Genomic DNA, 23,304 nt, shown 5'->3' with positions numbered 1-23,304 from the left:
GAGAAGAGATTGAGGGAGAAGTACAGATCACAGGGGACTTCATGTTAATGAAGTGCCTGTGCTAGATAGGCCATGAGCAGCTTGAGAGAAAGTATTGCCCGGAATGGAATGTCACCAGGGACAACAGCGGCCAAAGGCAGTTCACTTATTTCACCTTTTTGCCTAGGGCCAACCTTTCTTCATATCCTCTATGTATCATAGCTTGCAAGTTAATTGATTCTTCATTAAATCATAATGTCTTATCTGTTAACTAAAATTTTACCTAGAAATATGAAATAGAACTGATATTAAATATCATTTTTGACAGTTATCTTCCTTGAGTAAAAATGTGGCTCTGTGATGCTGCATTTCAGCTCAAATTGCACAGGTATGTGTGTCTCACTTCACTGATACACTGTGTTTCAAGCAAGACATTTTATTTTATGGCTTAATTTCAAGGGAAAGAAATATTCTGGAAGGAAGGCATTATATGGGGTGTCATAGAAAAGAGCAGTCTACTGTTTTTTGTGCTGAATAAAACTGTGAGGGCTTTTTAGAAAGGTGCATTTCTGTATCAGAGGCAGACTCTGAGCTAAATCTCAGGGAGAGAAATGGACTATCGGTGGTCATTACAGTCTACTTATTTCAGGCTTGGATTCTGAATATATTTTCTATAAATTACTTTTAGAGTTGGGGGAAAAAAAGCTTTTTTTGAGGTGGCACTGCCACTAAAATATAGAAATGTGAAATATCTATTACTTCTCACAGAAACCTTAATAAAACATATGAAAAACTATAATCTTATTTTTTCAGCTTTATTGAAGTATAATTAACAAATAAAATTGTAAGATATTTAAAGTGTACAACGTGATGATTTGATCTACATACACATTGTGAGAGAATTGCTCCCATTAAGTTAATTAATATATCCAATACCTCACATATTTACCTTTTTAAAATTTTTTTTTTTTTTTGGCAATAGCATTTAACATTTATTCTCTTAGCAGATTTCAATGATACAATACAATGTTATCAACTATAGTCACCATGTTATACTTTATGTCCTCAGAGCTTATTCATGTTACAGCTGAAAGTTTCTACCCTTTTACCAACATCTCCCCATTTCCCTTACCCCCCAGACCCTAGCAACCACTTTTCTCCTCTCTGTTTTTATGACTTTGATTTTTGTTTTTTTTTTCTTCTTTTTTAGATCCCACATATAAGTGTTACCATTTGTCTTTCTCTGTCTGGCTTATTTCACTTAGCATTGTGTCCTCCAGGTTCATCCATATTGTCGCCAATGGCAAGATTTCCTTCTTTTTTAAGGCTGAATAATATTCCGTTATATATACACATACATATGTGTAGAGCACATTATTTTCTTGATACAGTCATGCATTGATGGGCACTTAGGTTGTTTCCATACCTTGGCTATTGTGAATAATGCTGCAGTGAACATGGGAAGGCAGATATCTTTTTGAGATAGTGGTTCCATTTCCTCTCTAATCTTTTTCATAATTGAAAACCAACTCAAAGTGCTACTGTGTTGGAATATAGCCTACCAAAAGGATTTAGCAAATAACAATTACTTTTTTAAAAAATATTACTTTTTTCTGCCTTTCTCAGCATTTCACCATCAAAAATCTCAATTACACATACTATATAGTATATGCACTGATATGTATTTGTTTATTTATTTTGTGAGAACTATTCACCCTGAGCTATCTGTTGCCAATCCTCCTCTTTTTTTTTTTTTTTTTTTGCTTGAGGAAGATTAGCCCTGAGCTAACATCTGTGCCAGTCTTCCTCTGCTTTGTATGTGGGATGCCTCCACAGCATGGCTGATGAGTGGAGTAGGTCTGCACCCAGGATCCAAACCCGTGAACACAGGTCGCCAAACTGGAGGGCATGGAACTTTAACCACTCGGCCACAGGGCTGGTCCCCTATAAGTGTTTATTTTTAAGAGATGTTACTGGAAGACATTATCATTTGACTTTGGAAATTTGCTTATGGCAATCTCCTTTCTGCCTAGGATCACATTAAAAGGCACATCACAGTAAGCTCATTCATTAAACAGTTCCTATTCAGTAGCTATAAATAGGATTAGGTAGTCTGTTTTATTTAGGCCAGTAATACTTTGGTGTTTATAATGCCTTTCCTGGAATAAAACACTATCATTGTTTCTGAAAATTTGAATGGATTGTCAAGTGCTAAACAGATTTGATTTTCTTTTTGAGCTATTCAAATAGATTTCAGAACAAGAGGAATTTAGCTTGTAATTACAAGGACATCCCATAGTACCTTCTCTAAGGGTTTAGGACCTTATTAGGGTTGTTTATGTTCTCTGATATTCTTTTTAAAGGGAGGAAAGTTCAGTATGAGTTTTTTCCTCATCACAGGCAGCATGGTGTCAGGAAGGTAGCCAACAGCATGACCTTGGCCTTTAAGGCTGTTTCCTCACCATAAACTGGAATAACAGTTCCAACCACATGAAATGTTATTCTGAGTCTAAAAACAAATTAATATATAAAAGGACCTGGCTAGTCCCTGGTATATACCAGTTCAGGAACTATTGATTTTTCTTTCTTTCTATTGTAAATTTCCATGTTGTGTGTTTAGTAATCTCTTTAGAGATGATTAGAAATAAAAAGTTCAATATGATTAGTGATATATGGGATTATCCATTTTAATAATTGGTTTTTTACATTTGAACTCCAAAGCTAGCAGTTTGGAAGATTTATCCTCCTATACCTACAGTTTTCTTGGTTGCTACCAAATCAATGGCAGCAGTGTTGAGGTGGGTTTGTGGTTATGTGGAAAAGTCACCTATGTTTGTCTTGCGTAAGTAACTAAAAACAATCTAATCATAAGATTTTTTGGTTCTATAAATACATTATTTTTCATGTATAATATTCATTTGTAACCTAATAATAGGCGCTTAGTCGGAAAGTAAGATTTTCTCCTAAAGGCTCTAAGTAACTGGTCAGATTGCACACTTGGCCTTGGTTGGACCAGGAAGACTGGGCTGTTTGGTAACAAATTAATGCAGGACTTGGAGCTAGACACCATGGTAGAGGCTGCAAGTTCCTGCCATCACTGGATGGCACTGAAGGCGACTGGCTAACACATGGCCACCCTCTGTGCAGACTGTTAGCAGGTCCCTGAGAAACTACGTAAAAATACTCGAAGTGCTTACAGCTTAAATCAAGGCATATAGTTTGAAAATTGAAAAATTGTGCCAATAGATTATAAACTCTTAACTTTTTTTTAAAACTTTTTATTAAGATTATGATAGTTTACAACCTTATGAAATTTCAGTTGTACATTATTGTTAGTCATGTTGTAGGTGCACCACTTCACCCTTTGTGCCCTCCCCCCACCCCCCTTTCCTCTGGTAACCACCAATCAGTTCTCTTTGTCTATATGTTTAACTTCCACCTATGAGTGGAGTCATACAGAGTTCTTCTTTCTCTATCTGGCTCATTTCATTTAACATAATACCCTTGAGGTCCATCCATGTTGTTGTGAATAGGACGATTTTATCCTTTTTTATGGCTGAGTAGTATTCCATTGAATATATATACCATATCTTCTTTATCCAATCATCACTTGATGGGCACTTAGGTTGCTTCCATGCCTTGGCTATTGTAAATAATGCTGCAGTGAAAGTAGGGGTGCATGGGACTTTTAGAATTGCTGATTTCAAGTTCTTTGGATAGATACCCACTAGTGGGATGGCTGGGTCATAAGGTATTTCTATTTTTAATTTTTTGAGAAATCTCCATACTGTTTTCCATAGTGGCTGCACCAGTTTGCATTCCCACCAGCAGTGTATAAGGGTTCCTTTTTCTCCACAACCTCTCCAACATTCGTCACTTTTTGTTTTGGATATTTTTGCCATTCTAACAGGTGTAAGGTGATATCTTAGTGTAGTTTTGATTTGCATTTCCCTGATGATTAGTGATGATGAGCATCTTTTCGTGTGTCTATTGGCCATCCGTATATCTTCTTTGGAGAAATGTCTGTTCACGTCCCCTGCCCATTTTTTGATAGGTTGTTTGATTTTTTGTTGTTGAGCTGTGTGGATTCCTTATATATTATGGAGATTAACCCTTTGTCAGATAAATAACTTGTAAATATTTTTTCCCAACTAGTGGGTTGTTTTTTTGTTTCAATCCTGTTTTACCTTGCCTTGAAGAAGCTCTTTAGTCTGATGAAGTCCCATTTGTTTATTCTTTCTATTGTTTCCCTCGTCTGAGGGGTTATGGTGTCCGAAAAGATTCTTTTGATACTGATGTCAGAGTGTACTGCCTATATTCTCTTCTAGAAGACTTAGTGTTTCAAGTCTAATCTTTAGGTCTTTGATCCATTTTGAGTTCATTTTTGTGAATGGTGAAAAAGAATGGTCAATTTTCATTCTTTTACATGTGGCTTTCCAGTTTTCCCAGCACTGTTTGTGGAAGAGACTTTTTTTTTTCTCCTAAATTCTTAACATTTTAATGACAAGATTTCTTTTAATTGTTTCATGAACTCAGAGTAGTTCTAAGGTAATTGTTAACTTACTAGGTTTTCTATTTTTTCTAAAATTATACCAGCCCTTGTCAGGCCTATATTTTGATTCCTATTTAAAATTTCAACCCTCCTGGACTCTTACATTGCAGATCTTTTGAATATATTCTGTCAGTGTTTTGAACATAGTAAGTATGTGCTTGATATATATCGTTCTCTGCTTCTGCTGCATTTGGTGATTTTACCACAGTGTACAAATTTTTACAGAATAAAATTAAATTTAGAATTTTTTTATTATTATTACTTTTTATTTTCTTAATACGCACACCTTCACTGTAGTCACAGTCATCATAAAGACGGGCTGATGTAATAAAGTGCACTGCAAAATACTCAAGTATTCCCCTGTTGGTAGATAGTTAATCTCATTTAAAACAGACTTTAATGAGTGAATTTTTTTTTTAATAATTCTGTCAAACCCACTCATTTTATATATTAAGGAACTTAATAGAGGGAGTATAACATTAAAGACCAGCTTTCAAATCCAGTCTCAGCCACTTATAGTGTGGCCTTTTTTGAGTTATTTAAGCTAGCTTAGGTTCAGTTTCATATTTGTAAATGGAGATGATAATATCTACTTCAGATGGTTTTTATGAGCACTTGAAGCTATTCAGATGTGAAGGGTGTAGTATGTTGCCTGGCACAGAGCACATCTCTACGAGAGGTACCTGTATTTTTCCTGTCGACATCATCATCATTATCATCTCTTTTGAATGAACATTTCTTGGATGCCCAAACCCAGCATTATTCCTGTGAATGTAAGAAAGATAGAATCATGAATATAACTGAGGAAATCTGTTAAATGACATTTGTGCATTAAGATTTTAAATGTAATTAACATTAATATGGCCAGTCCATTTTAAAATGTTGTTTTTTGCAACTTACTCTCATCCTTTTACAAAGGGCAATCTTTATGTGCTCAGTGATATCATTGTCTTCTTGCACACTTTTAAAAATGTTTATGTGCAAGTGAGCACTGTGTACTTTCACTTACATACCTCATTTACTTCTCGCAATAAATGTGGCAGGTGAAGATTATCGTCCTCATCTTTCTTTTTTTATAATTTCAACAACTCTTAGGCACAAAGTAATTTTGTATCCAAATAAATAGAGTAAAATCTATTATAAGAATATAAGAATAAGAATAAATAATGAGAAATACACCTGTGGTGAGAGATTTCAATATTCCTTCTTTTACTTACATAACTTGGTAAATCTTTTCCATCTGTGTATTCAGCTTTGATTTTGGCTCAGGAAGCTTTGCTTTTCATTCTTCTTTTTTTTTTTAAGTTATTTTATTGAGTTCATATTGGTTTATAACATTGTGTAATTTCAGGTGTACATTATTATTTATCAGTCTCTGTATAGATTTAATTGTGCTCATCACCAATAGTCTATTTTTTATCTGTCGCCATACATATGTGCCCCTTTACCCTTTTCACCCCCCCCCCCCACTCCCTTTCCCCTCTGGTAACCACTAATCTGTTCTCTTTGTCCGTGGTTTATCTTCCACATATGAGTGAAATCATATCGTGTTTGTCTTTTTCTGTCTGGCTTACTTTGCTTAATGTAATACCCTTAAGGTCCATCCACATGCTTGCAAATGGGACAATTTTGTCTTTTTCTATGGCTGAGTAGTATTCTGTTGTGTATATATACCACACCTTCTTTATCCAATCAGCCATTGATGGGCACTGGATTGCTTCCACGTCTTGGCTATTTTGAATAATGCTGCAGTGAACATAGGGGTGCATAAATCTCTTTGAATTGTTGATTTCATGTTCTTTGGATAAATACCAATTAGTGAGATAGCTGGATCATACAGTATTTCTATTTTTAATATTTTGAGAAATCTCCATACTGTTTTCCATAGTGGCTGCACCAGTTTGCATCCCTATCAGCAGTACACGAGGGTTCCCTTTCTCCACATCCTCTCCAACATTTGTTATTTTTTGTTTTGGTGATTATAGCTATTCTGACAGGTGTAAGGTGCTATCTCATTGTAGTTTTGATTTGCATTTGCCTAATAATTAGTGATGTTGAACATCTTTTCATGTCCCTATTGACTGTCTGTATATCTTCTCTGGAAACATGTCTGTTCATAACCTCTGCCCATTTTTTGATTGAGTTGTTTTTTTGTTGTTGAGTTGTATGAGTTCTTTATATGTTTTGGAAATTAACCACCTGTCAGATACATGACTTGCAAACATTTCCTCCCAGTTGGTGGGTTGTCTTTGTTTTGTTCCTGGTTTCCTTTGCCTTGCAGAAGCTTTTTAGTCTGATGTAGTCCTATTTGTTTATTTTTTCTTTTGTTTCCCTTGCCTGAGTAGACAGGGTATTAGAAAAGATGCTGCTAAGACCAATGTCAGTGTACTGCGTATATTTTCCTCTAGGAGTTTTATGGTTTCAGGTCTTCTATTCAAGTCTTTAATCCATTCTGAGTTAATTTTTGTGGATGGTGTAAGATAATGGTCTACTTTCATTCTTTTCCATGTGGCTGTCCAGTTTTCCCAACATTTAATGAACTATTTATTGAATTTATTGAATATTGAAATAAATTTATTGAAGAGACTTTCCTTTCTCCATTGTATGTTCTTGGCTCCTTTGTTGAATGTTAGCTGTTCACAGATGTGTGGTTTTATTTCTGGGCTTTCAATTCTGTTCCATTGATCTGTGTGTGTCTGTTTTTGTGCCAGTACCATCCTGTTTTGATTACTATAACTTTGTCGTATATTTTGAAATCAGGGAGTTTGATACCTCCAGCTTTGTTCTTTTTTCTCAGGATTGCTATGGACATTTTGGGTCTTTTGTTATTCTATATAAGTTTTAGGACTTTTTGTTCTATTTCCGTGAAAAAATGCATTGGGATTCTGATTTGGATTGCGTTGAATCTGTAGATTGCTTTAAGTAATATGGACATTTTAACAATGTTTATTCTTCCAATCCATGAGCATGGAATATCTTTCCATTTCTTTAAGTCTTCTTTGATTTCTTTCAATAATGTCTTATAGTTTTCATTGTATAGGTCTTTCACCTCCTTGGTTAAATTTATTCCTAGATATTTTATTCTTTTTGTTGCAATTGTAAATAGGATTGTATTCTTGAGTTCTCTTTCTGCCAGTTCCTTGTTAGCGTACAGAAATGCAACTGAGTTTTGTAAGTTGATTTTGTACCCGGCAACTTTGCTGTACTTGTTGATTATTTCTAATAGCTTTCTGGTGGATTCTTTAAGGTTTTTATATGTAGACTCAATGTTGTCCACAAACTGCGAGTTTTGCTTCTTCCTTTCCAATTTGGACTCCTTTTATTTCTTTTTCTTGTCTAATTACTTTGGCCAACACCTCCAGTTCTATGTTGAATAGGAGTGGCAAGAGTGGGCACTCTTGTCTTGTTCCTGTTCTCCTTTTCACCATTAAGTATGATGTTGGCTGTGAATTTGTCACATATGGCCTTTATTGTGTTGAAGTACTTTCCTTCTATACCCATTTTATTGGGAGTTTTATCGTAAATGGATGTTGGTTCTTGTTAAATGCTTTCTCTGCATCTATTGAGATGATCATGTAATTTATTTTTTTTTTGAGGAGTATTAGCCCCGAGCTAACTACTGCCAGTCCTCCTCCTTTTGCTGAGGAAGCCTGGCCCTGAGCTGACATCCATGCCCCTCTTCCTCTACTTTAAATGTGGGACACCTACAACAGCATGGTGTGCCAAGTGATGCCATCTCTGCACCTGGGATCCGAACCAGCAAACCCCAGGCCACCAAGAAGTGGAACGTGCGAACTTAACCGCTGTGCCACCAGGCCGGCCCCATCATGTAATTTTTATTCCTTATTTTGTTAATGTGGTACATCACTTTTATTTGCATATATTGAAGTGTCCCTGCTATAAATCCCAATTGATCATGGTGTATAATCTTTTTAAAGAATTGCTGTATGTGATTTGCCAATATTTTGTTGAAGAGTTTTGCGTCTACATTCATCAGTGATGTTAGCCTGTAATTTTTCTTCTTTGCATTGTCCTTGTCTGGCTTTGGCATCAGTATAATGTTGGCCTCATGGAATGAGTTAGGAGGTGTTACATTGTCTTCAGTTTTTCAGAATACTTTGAGAAGGATAGGTATTAACTCTTCTTTGAATGTTTGGTAGAGTTCTCCAGGCAAGGCATCTGGTCCTGGCCTTTTGTTTTTTGTAAGGTTTTTATTGCTGTTCCTCTCTATTCTTGTTATTGGTCTATTCAGATTCTCTATTTCTTCTTCACTCAGTTTTGGGAGGTTGTATAAGTCTAAGAATTTATCCATTTCTTCTATGTTATCCAATTTGTTGACATATAGTTTTTCATAGTATTCTCTTGTAATCTTTTCTGTTTCTGTGGTATCCATTGTAATTTCTCCACTTTCATTTTTATTTTTATTTTCTTGAGCTTTCTCTCTTTTTTTTCTTAGTGAATCTGGCTAAGGTTTGTCAATTTTGTTTATCTTCTCAGAGAACCAGCTCTTAGTTTCATTGATCCTTTTTTTTTTTTCTTAGTCTTTATTTCCTTTTTTTCTGCTCTAATTTTTGTTATTTCCCCCCTTCTACTGACTTTGGGCTTTGTTTGTTCTTCCTTTTCTAGTTCTGTTAGGTGTGGTTTAAGATTACTTATTTGTAATTTTTCTTCTTTGTTGAGATAGGCATGTATTACTCTAAATTGCCCTCTTAGGACCACTTTTGCTGCATTTCATATGAGTTGGTATGGTGTTTTCATTCTCATTTGTCTCCAAATATTTTTTGATTTCTCCCTTAATTTCTTCAGTGACCCATTGGTTATTCAGTAGCATGTTGTTTAGTCTCCACATTTTTGTTCCTTTCCCAGCTTTTTTCTTGTAGTTGATTTCTAGTTTCATTATGGTTGGAAAAGATAGTAGATATAACTTCAATCTTCTTAAATTTGTTGAGATTTGCCTTCTATCCTTGGCAATGTTCCTTGTGTGCTTGAGAAGAATGTATATTCTGCTATTTTTAGATGGAGTGCTCTCTATATATCTATTAAGTTCATCTGGTCCAGTTTTTCATTTAATTCTGCTATCTCCTTGTTGACTTTTTGTCTGGATGATCTATCCATTGATGTAAGTGGTGTGTTGAGGTCCCCTCCTATTATTGTGTTGCTGTCAGTTTCTCCCTTTAGGTCTGTTAATAGTTGCTTAATGTACTCTGGTGCTTCTGTGTTACGTGCATATATATTCATAAGTGTTATGTCCTCTCGGTGGAATGTCCCTTTTATCATTTTATACTACCTCTCTTTGTCTCTCATTGTCTTTTTTATCTTGAAGTCTGCTTTGTCTGATATAAGTATAGCAACACTTGCTTTCTTTTATTTGCCATTTGCTTGGAGTATCATCTTCTCTCCCTTCACTCTGAGCCTATATTTGTCTTTAGAGTTGAGATGTGTTTCCTGGAGACAGCATATTGTTGGGTTCTTGCTTTTTAATCCATCTAGCCACTCTTGTGTCTTTTGATTGGAGAATTCAATCCATTTACATTTCGAGTGATGACTGATATATCTAAAGGGCTTAATACTGCCATTTTATCTCTTGTTTTCCAGTTGTTCTGTATTTCCATTGTTTCTCTTCCCTTGTAATTCTGACTGCTATTTCTGTTTCATGGTTTCCTGTAGTAGTTTTCTCTACTTTTGATTTGTGGCTCTGTTCTGATTTTTTGTTTAGTGGTTACTGTGAGGTTTGAATAAAAGATCTCATAGTCCGTTTTCTGATAGACTCTTATCTCCATTAGCCTAAGCATGTTCTATCCCCTCCTCTTCCCCTTCTGAGTTATTGTTGTTATAAATTATTCTGTTTTGTGTTGTGAATTTGTAACTAAATTGAAGTGTTTATAGGGTTTTTTTGATGTTTTCCGTCCCTTTATCTTTTAGAATTTTTTGCTAACCTGTTCTGATAGAGAGGTGCAATTTTCTAATTTTGTCTATTTCCATGCTCAAAACTTTGTAAGTCTTTGCCTTTTTTGTTTCAGGTAGGAGCACTTCCTTCATCATTTCTTGTAAGGCTGGTCTAGTGGTGATGAAGTCCCTCAGCTTGTGTTTATCTGGGAAAGCTTTTATTTCTCCATCATCTCTGAAGGATAGTTTCACTGGATAAAGTATTCTTGGCTGAAGTATTTGTCCTTCCTTATTTTCAGTGCATCATTCCATTCTCTCCTAGCCTGTAAGATTTCTGCTGAGAAATCTACTGGAAGCCTGATAGAGGTTCCTTTGAAGGTTATTTTCTTCTGCCTTGCTGCCCTTAATATTTTTTTCTTTGTCATTGACTTTTGCCACTTTTGATAGCATGCCTTGGAGAGGGTCCTTTTGCATTGATGTAGTTAGGAGTTCTATTGACTTCATATACTTGAAAATCCAGTTTCTTCCCCAGGTTTTGGAAGTTCTCAGCTATTATTTCTTTCTTTTCCTTTTTCTTTTTCTTCTTTTTTCGTCGTCTTCTCTCCAAAGACCTCCAGTACATAGTTGTATATTCTAGTTGTAGGTCCTCTAGTTCTGCCAAGTGGGATACCACCTCAGCATGGTTTGATGAGCATTGCTAGGTCCACACTTAGTATCCTAACTGGTGAAACCCTGGGCTGCTGAAGCAGAGCACACAACCTTAACCACTTGGCCATGGGGCCAGCCCCTCTGCTATTATTTCTTGAACAAGCTCTCTGCTCCTTTCTCCTTCTCTTCTCCCCTTGGAATACCTATAATCCTTATCTTGCTTTTCCTAGATGAGTCAGATATTTCTTGATGAATTTCTTCCTTTTTTTTTAAATCTTAGTTCCCTCTTCTCCTTCACCTGAAGCATTTCTATATTCCTATCCTCTAATTCACTAATTCTATTGTCCATAACATCAACGGTATTTTTTATGGTTTCTACATTATTTTTTTATCTCATTAATTCTGTTTTCATGTCCAGGATTTCTGTTTCTTTTCTTTTTTTTTTTTTTAGAGCTTCAGTCTCTTTGGTGAAGTATTCCTTCTGCTCATTAATTTTATTCCTGAGCTCACTGAAGTGTCTTTCTGAGTTTTCTTGTAACTCGTTGAGTTTCTTTATGACAACTATTTTGAATTCTCTGTCATTTAGATTGTAAATTTCTGTGACTTTAGGATTGGTTTCTGGAGAGTTGTCATTTTCCTTCTCTCTGAAGTATTACTGTAGTTCTTCATGGTGTTTTATGAATTGATTCTTTGCCAGCACATTTGTGGTAGTATCAGGTTGCAGATTCCCCCTGCCACCACTCCAGGACAGGTGGCAGCAGGCTGGAGCTGTGTTTTCTGATCCCACTCCATCTGCTGGTACTTGTGCAGGTCAGGCTGCTGTGCATTTGTGTGGGCTGGCCACAGCTGCTCAACAGTTTGCACTAACCTGGGCAGGACCTCTGCACTTGACAGATTGGTCACACACCACAAGAAGTGCCTCTTTGTTCGGTGGATGGGGCCACTGAACTCAGCAGGGGACCAGCTGAGCTGCTGTGCTAAGCAAGAGGGGCACCCTGTGTTGTGTGGGTCTGTGCTATGCTTGCAGATAGCTCAGCTGAGCTGCAGTGCTAGGCAGGAGGGGCACCTGTGCTGGGACTGAGCTGCCACCACTCAGTGGGGAGCATTCATACAGAGGGGGCCACTGCAGCAGTGGGCACTCCCAAAGGCCAGGCTGCCCCTTCCTCCTCTTACAGTCATGCCAGGCCAGCGTCTGAGGATCCACGACCTGGTTTGCTGCCACCAGGTAGGGTGAGGGGTGCGCTCACCCAGTTCCACTACTTCCCAGGGTTACAGTCCACTCACCTTTAGATGTATGGCTGCACAGATCTCTCAGGCATCCTGTTGTGCTGTGTAGGGAATCTTCTATTGGTTAACGAATGTCTGTCTAGTTGTTACTTAGAGGGGAGAGGAAGAGGGAACAACTCACTCTGCCATGATGCTGACATCACTCTTGTCCTCATCTTAAAGAGAAAATGAGTCTCAGAGAGCTTATAGGACTTGTTCAAAGATACACCTGGTCTTGTATCACTAGGTCACTATTAATTCCATTAAACCACCACTACTTTCTTAAAGTTCTGTCATTGGGGCAAGCTATAGGAGTTTCTTCTCCTCTGCTAACTGGGAAACAGATTTTTGCCTCACTCTAAAGAAAAACATTTTAACAGTCAGCTCTGTACAACGATGGCTGACTTCCTCTATGACAGAATGACCTCCTATCAGTTGTAAGATTCAAGCATACGTAGATTTGTTGGTGAGCAGGAATGTTATGAAGAAAGTGAGGTTTACATGAATGACTCAGTTTTGTGTCTAATATGAAGACTATCCAAAGCTCAAAATTATACCTGCTAGTGAGTTGTTTCCTCATCCCCTCCTCTAAGCAGATGCCATGTCTGGAAGATTTTGCCTTCACAAAGTTTCTTTAGAACCCTCAAAAATGTAATGCTACAGGACAGATTCATTAAGCAAATATTTTATTGCCTACCATGTGCTGGGAACTTTGCTAAGCAGATAATTTGTGACTTCTTCTTAAGGTGAATTCTGAATAATTCCTTGAGGGCAGAGAAAATTATGTGTTCTCATTAACATCTAGATAATAGGTGGTTATGTAAAAATGGTAACAATGTTGGATGAAAGGAAGACAACCATATGCCACATGTAGATAGGTAAAGGGGAAATAGAGGATCTGCCCTACTTCCTAGCAAATAATAAGCATCTCAATTTATAAGACGTTTTGGTTAAAAGACAAACAATTATTTCAGTATTACCCCCTCATCATTCATCTCCCTACTTCCTTATGTTTGGCGAGGGTGTTGACTGGTGACTTTTTAATTTTGGATGGATAGAATAGTTACTTTTGTTCCCCCAGAATAGTTTTCTTATAAAATTGAGCTGTATATTACATGCTAGAAAATGGTATTGCATTCTCTCCATACTCCCTGCCAGTTCCCTGAGGGCCCCAGTCAGCCACCTCAAAAAGACAAAAAAGCTTAGATTTCTTGATAAGTGAGATAATAAATGCACCTCTTCTTTAAGGCATTTTAATAAGCAATCTGTCACTTGAAGTTGGAGCATCCTTACTGGCATAGACAAATGAGTGGAAGACACACTATGAAAGTAGAGTTGAGGATGTAGCATTTTGTTAGAGGAAAAAGGACAAGAAAAGAGGTAAAGTTATGAACAGAGGTTTAAGATCTAGACATTTGTTTTCTTTTAAGTAAAACTTATTTCCAGTTTTCATTCAGGGCGCAATGATGTCATCAGAGATTTGGATTCTTTTTAACCTTCCTCTGTGCTCTCTGTGGCTACTGTTCTTGAGCTCATGGACTCAGGCTTGCAAGATAACTGACATCACACCCACTCACAGCCATGCCCAAAGACATCTGGGTCTGGGGAAGGGCTCTCTTCTCTTGAGTCTCTGTTTTCAAGAAGGAAAATCTTTCTCAGAAGTCCTTAAACAGACTTTTTAAGTCTTAGTGACCAGAACTAGGTCAGGGGACCATATGGGTGGCTGGCTCTGCCATCAAAAAAGCATCTCTGTTAATTCTAAGAGCTCACCAACTGCTCTTCCTTCCTCAAGTCTTAACGCACTTTAGTCCATCCAATACTACCACCCAATTTTTCTACCTAAGACACATCTGATCACCTCATTCCACTGCTTCAAGATTGTTGATGGCTTCCCTTTGCATACTGAATGAAGTCTCTACTCCCACCTCTTCCCCATCCCAGATCACGCTGCACAGTGCATACATAATGTTAGTCCTTGATGGAGGTAGGCTGGATTCTAGTTCTATTAATTTTGAAATATTTGTAAACACATTTCAGTTCACATATTGAGGTTTTTTTAGGTTTCAAACAACAGAGATCTTCAGGTTACTGCAGATGATGGATTATCTGAAGAAATAATCAACAGTATTAATTAAGCAAATATTTATGGTACACTACTTGTGGTCCAGGCACTGTGCTTGGAGTACAGGATTAAACAAAACACACACAGTATTGTCTTCAAGGAGCCTATAGTCTAGAAAGAAAGACTTATAAAAATGAACAAGTAATTGTGAGTGTGGTAAGTGCTAAAAAAGAAAAGTAGAGGGTGACAAAAGACCTAATAACAGGAAGACCAACCATACTCTGAAAGTGAGCTTCCCCAAAGAAGTGGTGTTTTAAGTAAGAACTGAATAAGTCTGAGCTGGGTGCAGAAGGTGGGTCTGGGAGCCAGCTCTGTGGAGAATGGATGGGGAGAGGGAAGAGTTAGATTGGCTGGAGACCAGTTAGGAGGAAACTGCAGCGACCCAGACAAGAGATGGTGGTGGCTTGGACCAGAATTGGAGCAGTTGAGGACAGAGAGAAAATATAGAACACGGTAAGGGATTGTATGTGGAAAATAAACCTCTGACTCATGAGTTACTATCTTAACCAGGTGGATAAGACTATTGTTTCCTGAGGAAAGGATCACAACTTGGTTAGAGAAGTAGGGGCCAGAAAAACTTTGAAAGCATGTCAGCGGCTAGCCAGTCAATCACTTGGAGAACTAGAACACTGTTCAGGATATTGCCATTTCCCTGAGGATGCTGTGCCTTCCTAATGATGTATCCTCTGTCTACCTCTGCCTCTACCTGTTCCTATTGTCATTTCCAGCAGATATAATGTTTTTACCTTTTTGCCTTATATTTATATTTGTCTTTCTTGACTTTATGGCTCTAACCCACTGCCTTTTTTCTGGAACTTGATTTTAGTGTTCTTATGCTATTTGTGTCCCCCTCTCTGTGTTTCATTTTCCCACAAGAGGAATTTACAGGATGAGTTAGATAATACCAACTATAGAACGTCCTGTAGGGCAGCATCTCCTGCCACTTGTCCCATGAGCAGTTGCCATTGCTGCATGACCAAAAGCCTGACAACTTTATCCATTCAAGATACAAATATTTTTTTTTAGCATTAACTATGTGCCAAACAATGCATTTGGCTATGGAAAGATCACATGCCTTGTAGTTATTAAAGCTCTGATCTACATTCTGGCTTTCCCATTCACCAAATATATGAACATAGACCAAAAATTATTCTTCAGTTCTCTGTGCCTTGATTTCCTCATTTCTAAGTTAAATACATGTCTTGAGTTGCTCTGAGGATTCAATAGGGTAATACAAGTAAAGGGCTTAGTTTATTCCTATGTATCATTAGTGGTGGTGGTAAGGGGGCAGTCATGGTGATGGTGGTAGTAAGAGTGATGGCGGTGATTGTGATAGCAATAGAGGGAATCATTGAGCCAATGGGAATGGTGTGGTAGGAATGGAGGTAATAGCAGACAGTTTTGATCGTGACAGTTGTGGGGTGGTGAGAGTAGATTACATGCACAAAAAACTGTCCTTGACTGCTTTGTTCGGAAGGGCTATGGATAAGAGAGGCACTCAAAGCTTCAAGGACTGTCCAGTACAAAGGAGTTTTTAAATTTAGTTGAGCTCTATTGTTAGGAAACAAATCACTATGCTCACTTAAACTTGGACCTTGGAGAGTATATTTTATGAGTTCAACACTGAATTACTTTCACAGTTCAAGAACACTGACAAAGTGACTTAAAAGTGTACAATTATCTAAGTATTTCAGAAAGTCAATTTAGGGATGGAAAGTCTATGTTAAAATGGAAAGAACAATGCTCACTTGCATCTCCTCTAAAGAGCAAGTTAAAGGCTCACTTCTTGGCCAGGGTGCATTATAGTCATTCACTTACATCCTCTGAGCTTTTTTGTCTTTCTGACAGAAAAACTGATTTCAAAGCATAGCTTTGTTCTCTGTAATAAACTGTGTTGTATAAAAACTTGCAGGCAGAATTCAGAACCCAGTGTGAATATTCTCTTTGTTTTAATTATGTTTGTTACTTGTTCATTTGAATAGCTTTGGTAAAAATTCTTATAAAAAAATGTAGTAAACAAGTTTAAAAAATTAAATGAAATAATAGCTAACATTTGTTTAAGCCTTCAGTTTATAGATCAGGCACTTGCTAAGATATTTACACATGTTATCTCACTTTGTAATCACAGCAGTCATGAGATGAGAGCCAATATTGTCTTCATTTTACAGATAAAGAAACTAAAACATAGACTTCCCCACACAAAATGCACACCTCATGCTTCTAACCACATTGTTAACTGAGGAAGTTCGTTATGATTCCTTCCTCCTTGATTGTTTCGCCATAACGGGATAAGTAAGGATTGAGTTCAAATTCAATGGAAGTTAGAGTCTATACTTTTTGGAGAGTTGAATCACCGTTTTATCAACATATCCATAATCTCCCATATTTTAGATTATATGTCTTTTTCAAATTGAACTTTTGATTATCATTCGTTGTGTCATTTTTTAACTTTAAACGTAGAGAGTACATTTGAAATAACCATAATAAAGGTTTTTTTCTTTACTTGAATCTATGGTAAGACATTTGTAGATAAACTATGATATTTTTTAAACAACTTTTCCACCTTAGCTGTCATCCATCTCTTATTTTTCAAAAAGACCAACTTAAAAGTAAATCATTTTAAACTGATGATTCTAAAAAGCTACAGTTTGGGGCTGGCCTCGTGGTCGAGTGGTTAAGTTCGCGCGCTCCGCTGCAGGCGGCCCAGTGTTTCGTTGGTTCGGATCCTGGGCGCGGACATGGCACTGCTCGTCAAACCACGCTGAGGCAGCGTCCCACATACCACAACTAGAAGGGCCCACAACGAAGAATATACAACTATGTACCGGAGGGGCTTTGGGGAGAAAAAGGAAAAAATAAAATCTTAAAAAAAAATAAAAAGCTACAGGCTCACTCAAAAGTTATTCATTAAAAATCTGAAAGAATACAAAAGGTATGTGCCCATTTAAAAGCTTTTTATCAGCTACTGATTCATTTCAAATGAGCATAGATCTTCTGCATTTTTCCATAGATTTTAGTAAGTTTATATGTGTCTGAATGCAATTATCTCTAGGTTATGGGAGGACGTGACTTTTCAGTTTCCTTATTCATCTTTATAGCCCCATACCTACCAATTAAGAAAAATCATGCATGTCATTAAGGGTTTTTTTGAATAAATCCACTTTTAAATTAGTTTTTCATTGTCCATGATGAACAGTCTGTTTTGTTTTGTTTTTTTAATCCAGAACAAAGGCAGCATGTTTTGGGGATGGGGGTTTGTTATAAAAAGAATGCATCTTCTTTAAAATATTCAGAAAATGCAATCCAGAAACAGGTCAGGGGTGTGGAGATATACATTTGAGAATTCTCAGAAGTCAAATGGTATTTAAACAATGAGACTAGAGTAGATTACTTTGGAAATAAGTGTGGATAGAAAAGAGGTAATATTCAAGGACTGAGCCTTGGGACTTGCTAACATTTAGGGCTCAGGATGATGGGGACAAATCATTACACTGAGAAGGAAAACCAAGCAAGGCTGATGTCCTGGAAGCCAGAGGAGGGATATTTCAGGAAGGAGACAGTGACAACTGTGTCCTGTACTGCCGAGAGGTCAAGTAAGGTAAGAACTGAGAAATGACCATTGGATTTATTAAGGAGGTGACTGGTGACCTTGAGAAGGACAGTTTGGCGCAATGGGTAGAATAATTGCAATGAGTTCAAGAGGGAATAAGAGAAATTAGAAACTGAGATTATAGATCACTCTTTCAAGGAAGTTTGCTGTAACAGGAAGGAGAAAAAATGGATTAGTAGTTTGAGGAGAAATTGGAGTCAAGAAAAGGACATTTGTTTAAGATGAGAGAAATAAGAGCATGTTTGTTTGCTAAAGAGAGCAGTCCGATGATGTGAGGAGAAATAGATGTTGTTGGAAAAAGATGAGTGGATTGGGGGCTGGCCCCGTGGCTGAGTGGTTAAGTTCGCGCGCTCCGCTGCAGGCGGCCCAGTGTTTCGTTGGTTCGAATCCTGGGCGCGGACATGGCACTGCTCATCAAACCACGCTGAGACAGCGTCCCACATGCCACAACTAGAAGGACCCACAGCGAAGAATATACAACTATGTACTGGGGGGCTTTGGGGAGAAAAAGGAAAAATAAAATCTTTAAAAAAAAAAAAAAAAAAAAAAAGATGAGTGGATTGCTGGAGCGTTGTCCTTGAATGAGAGGTTATGAGTTATGGGTCGCAAGTGGAGGGATGGACCCAGTCAGAGCTTGGACACTTAGTTGGCAGAAATGAGAGGGAAGGTAGAAGTATGCGGCCACAGTGAGGTGAAAGATGCTACCAGTGACAGGAGTTTGTGGAAGTTCTTGTCTCACTGGGTTAGTCATTTTCATTTCTTCTCTCCTAGTTTAAGAATGTTATAAAAAGCTTTTTTCAAACTTACAGTTTATTTAAACCACCCTCACAGAAATATTAAACCTTGATATGAAGTGTATCATCAGCTCCCCTAAGTTATAAATTTGGGGAAATTTAAACTTTCCAGAAATACCAGATTTTCTACTTCAGTCCTTTTGGTTCCAATTGCCTTTAATATGTTCACCCAATTTTAACTTTCTAAAACCTTATTCTGCAGTTTTCTTCCTGATATGTTGTAACTGTGAGAAAGTCCATTTTATTTCTCTTAGGTTTCACATTTAACTTGAGAAAACCCTGTTTTCCAGATATTTAACCAGTTTCTAAATTACTTAACCAGGTGCCAGCGTACTACATTTACTGTACCAAGTAATGATTACTGATTGCTGGTCAATCCACATTCTAATTGCTTTTTCCCTCGAGGTAGTGTTCTCCTGGGGGAAATTGTCAGCTGTTCAATGTTTTGAGACCAGAAACATTTAAAAATGCATTAAAACTTAAACTTGGAGCTTGGTAGAAACACATTGAGCTGGCTTTACTACTAGGTTCTAATCACTTCTTTCATGTAATGAATATGATTTCATTTTGTGTGAAATCTGTGTTCTCGGACAGATGGGTATAACCTTTCTGAAATTATTTCCACAATAACTGCTAATAATATAATCATAATTACTTCCTTGCATTTCTATGTATGTGTCAATTCTCAATCAAAATATTCCCGTAGAAAATATGTTATTAATATAAAATATTAGCATATTTTTGTTGGGAGTTTCAGTTTGAAGAAATTGATTTTAACTCTCTTTATTGTCCGAAAACGCTAGTATAACTAATCTAAGTTATCAGTAGCAATCTGAGAAAGACTAAAAGGTGAGAAAAAAAGAAGACCTCCCAGGGGCTACTTTATTTCCTGTTACTGCTAGCAGATCTCTCCTAGTTGAAGCTTATTTTGTTCAGGAATCTGGACAATAAAAGAAATAGCCTCTTAAAGTGGTGACCTGTGGCTTATGGACACTTTTGAGTGTCTCTTCATTTTGGGTGCTCTAATAGTTTATCAATAAAAATGTCAGAACATTTTACAAAGTGCATTAAGAAAATATATTGAAGTGAGTTAATCACCATTATTTGCAGCCAACTTTCAGTTTCATAATTTGTATTTTATTCACATCCTTAATGTTTCTCTTTTCTTTCTTCTTCCCTGTTTAACCTAGTAACTCCTCAACTGAAAATGGGAAAAGATGGCTTTTTCTTTACTGTGGTTTCTTATTATATGTGTTATTAAGTGTGAGGGTGATTCAGAATTTTAAGATGTAAAAAATATATGCATACATGTATCTTAAGTGAATGACAACAATGTATAGGAAAACTATGAAGCATTATGGACACAGTTCAGTATCATGAAACACAAAATACAGCTGTTAAAGACATGCTTTGTAATATTAGTTCAGGGAAGTGTTGCATTCTAAGCTGTGAAATATGGGCTTTGTGAGATCTAAATAATTTCTTTTATCATAACAATTTCTAATCTACTTCTCTGTATTTGTAATATACTAATTGTTCTTCTATGGATTCGTTAATTCTCACCTTTGAATGGGCATTGTTTAACTATAGGACTAAATTATATCTTTAACTATAGGACTAAAATAATGAAACAAAACACTAAAATACTTATTTCAACAATATTTTTCACTCATAAATTTTCCTATTTCTTGAAATTGCCTTCAGACCTAGTTTACAAACCACACAAGAAAAGAAGTCCCATTTATTTCATAGTCTTCCCTCCTCGATCAGAAATGATTTTAGGAGTTGCCTCTTTTATCAAACCTCATTCCAAAGGCTTCTGATTTCTTCTAAAGTCAAATCTACTTTCAAGGGGAAAATTTTTTGCCACCATCGAACACAAAGATGCTGCAGGCCCTTAAGGCAATTATAGAAAAATTGGCGCGTTGTTCTGAGCAGAATCTGAAGGACGTCAAGGGAGTAAGAGAATAACTTCCCCTAGAAACGTTTGCAGGTTTGTTGTTAATTAGGATCCTCATATGTCTAAAAATCCATTGTTGCTCTCTTGTCATGAGTCAAGAAAGTACATTTTCTGGTGTCTTTTTTTTACTCTCTATTTTTGCTCGTCTGTTTCTTTGGGGTATGGAATATGCTGTATTCAGTTTTGAATGCCTAACTCTTAACATACTCTTTGGCATGTATAAGGGCCTAGTAAATGAGAGTAGAAAAAATATCTATTTCTTGGGAGGACAAATTAGTTCTTCTTTACTTAAGAATCAGTTTTCTTCAGGTTTTCTTGTCTTGCCAATGCAATGGTCATAAATTCATTCTTTCCGCATTTTTTGAAAACTGAGGATGCAGATGTGAAAAAATAGACAAAACCTCCAGCCTCCTGGAGCTTGCATTCTACTGAAGAAAGAAGATGATAAACTAAGTAAATAAAATACATAGTGTGTTAGGAATGGTGAGGTATGCGAGGAAAAAAATAATAAAGCAAACTTCTGCTTCTGGGTGAGGGTAGAGCTGGTGGCAGAGCACCATCCCTGCCAGATAAAATGCAACTCATCCGAGAGCTGTGGAAGCGCTGAGGACCAAGGGAACTAATATTTTGGAGAAAAGTCTACATTTCACTGATACCTGCCGCTGAGATGTGTACGTGCACCTGTCAGATGATACCTGTAGCTGCCAAGACTGGAGGCTGGGAATCTGGCCTTGGCCTCAGAAAGATGGCAGCTACTTTAGCTACCAGCCAAGTTTTGGCAGTCGTCTGGGGCTGGACTGACAGAAAGGGAGACTGGAGGGGCCTCAGCACAGAGTCAGTTCCCCCTTTATGGTGTTTACTGTATTCTGAAGCCTTGGGTCACCATGAGGAGTTGCATGAGACTAAAAGTCCAAGCAGAAAACATCTTGTTGAAAAAATAACAACCTGCCAGGCAATCACTGGAAAACTCTAGAGGGCTATGCCCTAGGAACTAGGGCAAATCAGACAGACTGAGTCTTACTGAAAGAGCAGCTTAGCCTAGGGCCAGCTCAGTCCCTGATTGGATTAAGGTACTCACTCTTTCTAGGAGAGGAAAGTGTGAACCCTCAGGTGGAAGACAGTATCATCTAGGGCAGCCTGTGTTTTGTTTTGTTTTGTTTTGTTTTTAGTATATACAGAATGTCCAGATGTCAATAAAACATGTCTAGGCTTGTCAAAAGATAGGACATATGGACACACACACTTACACACACACACACACACACACACACTAGAAAGACACATGCAGATGATCCAAACATTAGTTATTAGACAAAGACTTTAATTGAAATTAAAATATTCAAGAAAAAAAAGGAAAAATATTAAGTAGATGAGAAGATGGAGAGTTTTACCGGAGAATTAGAATCTATAAAAAGAACCAAATGGTGGGGCCAGCCTGGTGGTGTAATGGTTAAGTTTCCATGCTCTGCTTCAACAGCCCAGGGTTCGTGAGTTCAGTTCCTGGGGGCAGGCCTACACACCACTCATTAAGCCATGCTGTGGCTGTAATCCCACATACAAAATAGAAGAAGATTGCCATGAATGTTAGTGACAATCTTCCTCAAGCCAAAAGAGGAAGATTGGTTAACAGATGTTAGCTCAAGGCTAGTCTTCATCACCCAAAAATAAATAAATAAATAAAATGGGAATTTTAGAATTGAAAAATACAGAATATGAAATTAAGTCGATGGTTAAAATGTCAATTTAGACAACTAGAAAACAGGACTGGTGAACTGGAAGACACGTCATTAGAAAATATCCAATCAGAAGCACAAAGAGGGGAAAAAAAGGAAACATAGAAAAAGTATAATAGACATGAGACATATAAAAATGTTTAACAGTGCTGTCCAATAGATATAGTGGGAAACGTATGTAACTTAAATAGCTGAAATTAATTTTAATATGTTTTATTTAACCCAATGTCTTCAAAGTATTATCAACATGTATTAATATGAAACTATTATTAATCTAATGCTTTCTTTTATTCATGCAACATCTGTGAAATTGGTGTGTGTTTTACACTTTACCACATCTCAATTTGGACTCTCCATTTCAAGTGATCTATAGTTACATATGGCTATGGCTACCATATTGGACAGCTGAGATGTACATGTATGTAATTAGAATCCCAGAAGAAAGAGAAGAAAGGGGATAGAGAATGCTAAATATTGGTGGTGGGGGGCATGAGGAGGTATATAATTTTAAAGAGAAAAATGAGGGAAGGCCTCCCTACAGGGCAATATTAGAGGATAGACGTGAAGGAGATGGAGGAGTGAGTGAGTCTTGCAGATGGATGAGGGAAGAAGAATGAAGACAAGGCAGGAGTATGCTGGTACTTTTTAAAATCATCAATGAGAGCGGGGCCAGCCTGGTGGCATAGTGATTAAGTTTGCAAGCTCCACTTTGGCAGCCCAGGGTTCATAGGTTTGGATCTCGGGCACAGACTTA

The 23,304-nt window shown here is 37.2% G+C and overlaps 1 protein-coding gene and 1 pseudogene across 3 annotated transcripts in view; one reads left to right on the top strand and one right to left on the bottom strand.

Moving 5' to 3' along the window:
- The window catches only part of DIAPH3 (diaphanous related formin 3), a 484,080-nt gene that overhangs the window by 419,306 nt on the left and 41,470 nt on the right, over positions 1-23,304 (top strand). The gene's annotated exons all lie outside the window — the stretch shown is intronic.
- Positions 1-23,304, bottom strand: part of LOC102149935 (large ribosomal subunit protein eL31-like) — a 63,601-nt pseudogene that overhangs the window by 586 nt on the left and 39,711 nt on the right.

Source organism: Equus caballus, chromosome 17 (assembly GCF_041296265.1).
Source record: "Equus caballus isolate H_3958 breed thoroughbred chromosome 17, TB-T2T, whole genome shotgun sequence".
In the NCBI taxonomy this organism is placed as follows: Eukaryota; Metazoa; Chordata; class Mammalia; order Perissodactyla; family Equidae; genus Equus; species Equus caballus.
Note: the sequence above shows the minus strand (reverse complement) of the source record. Positions and strands in the feature narration are given on the sequence as shown.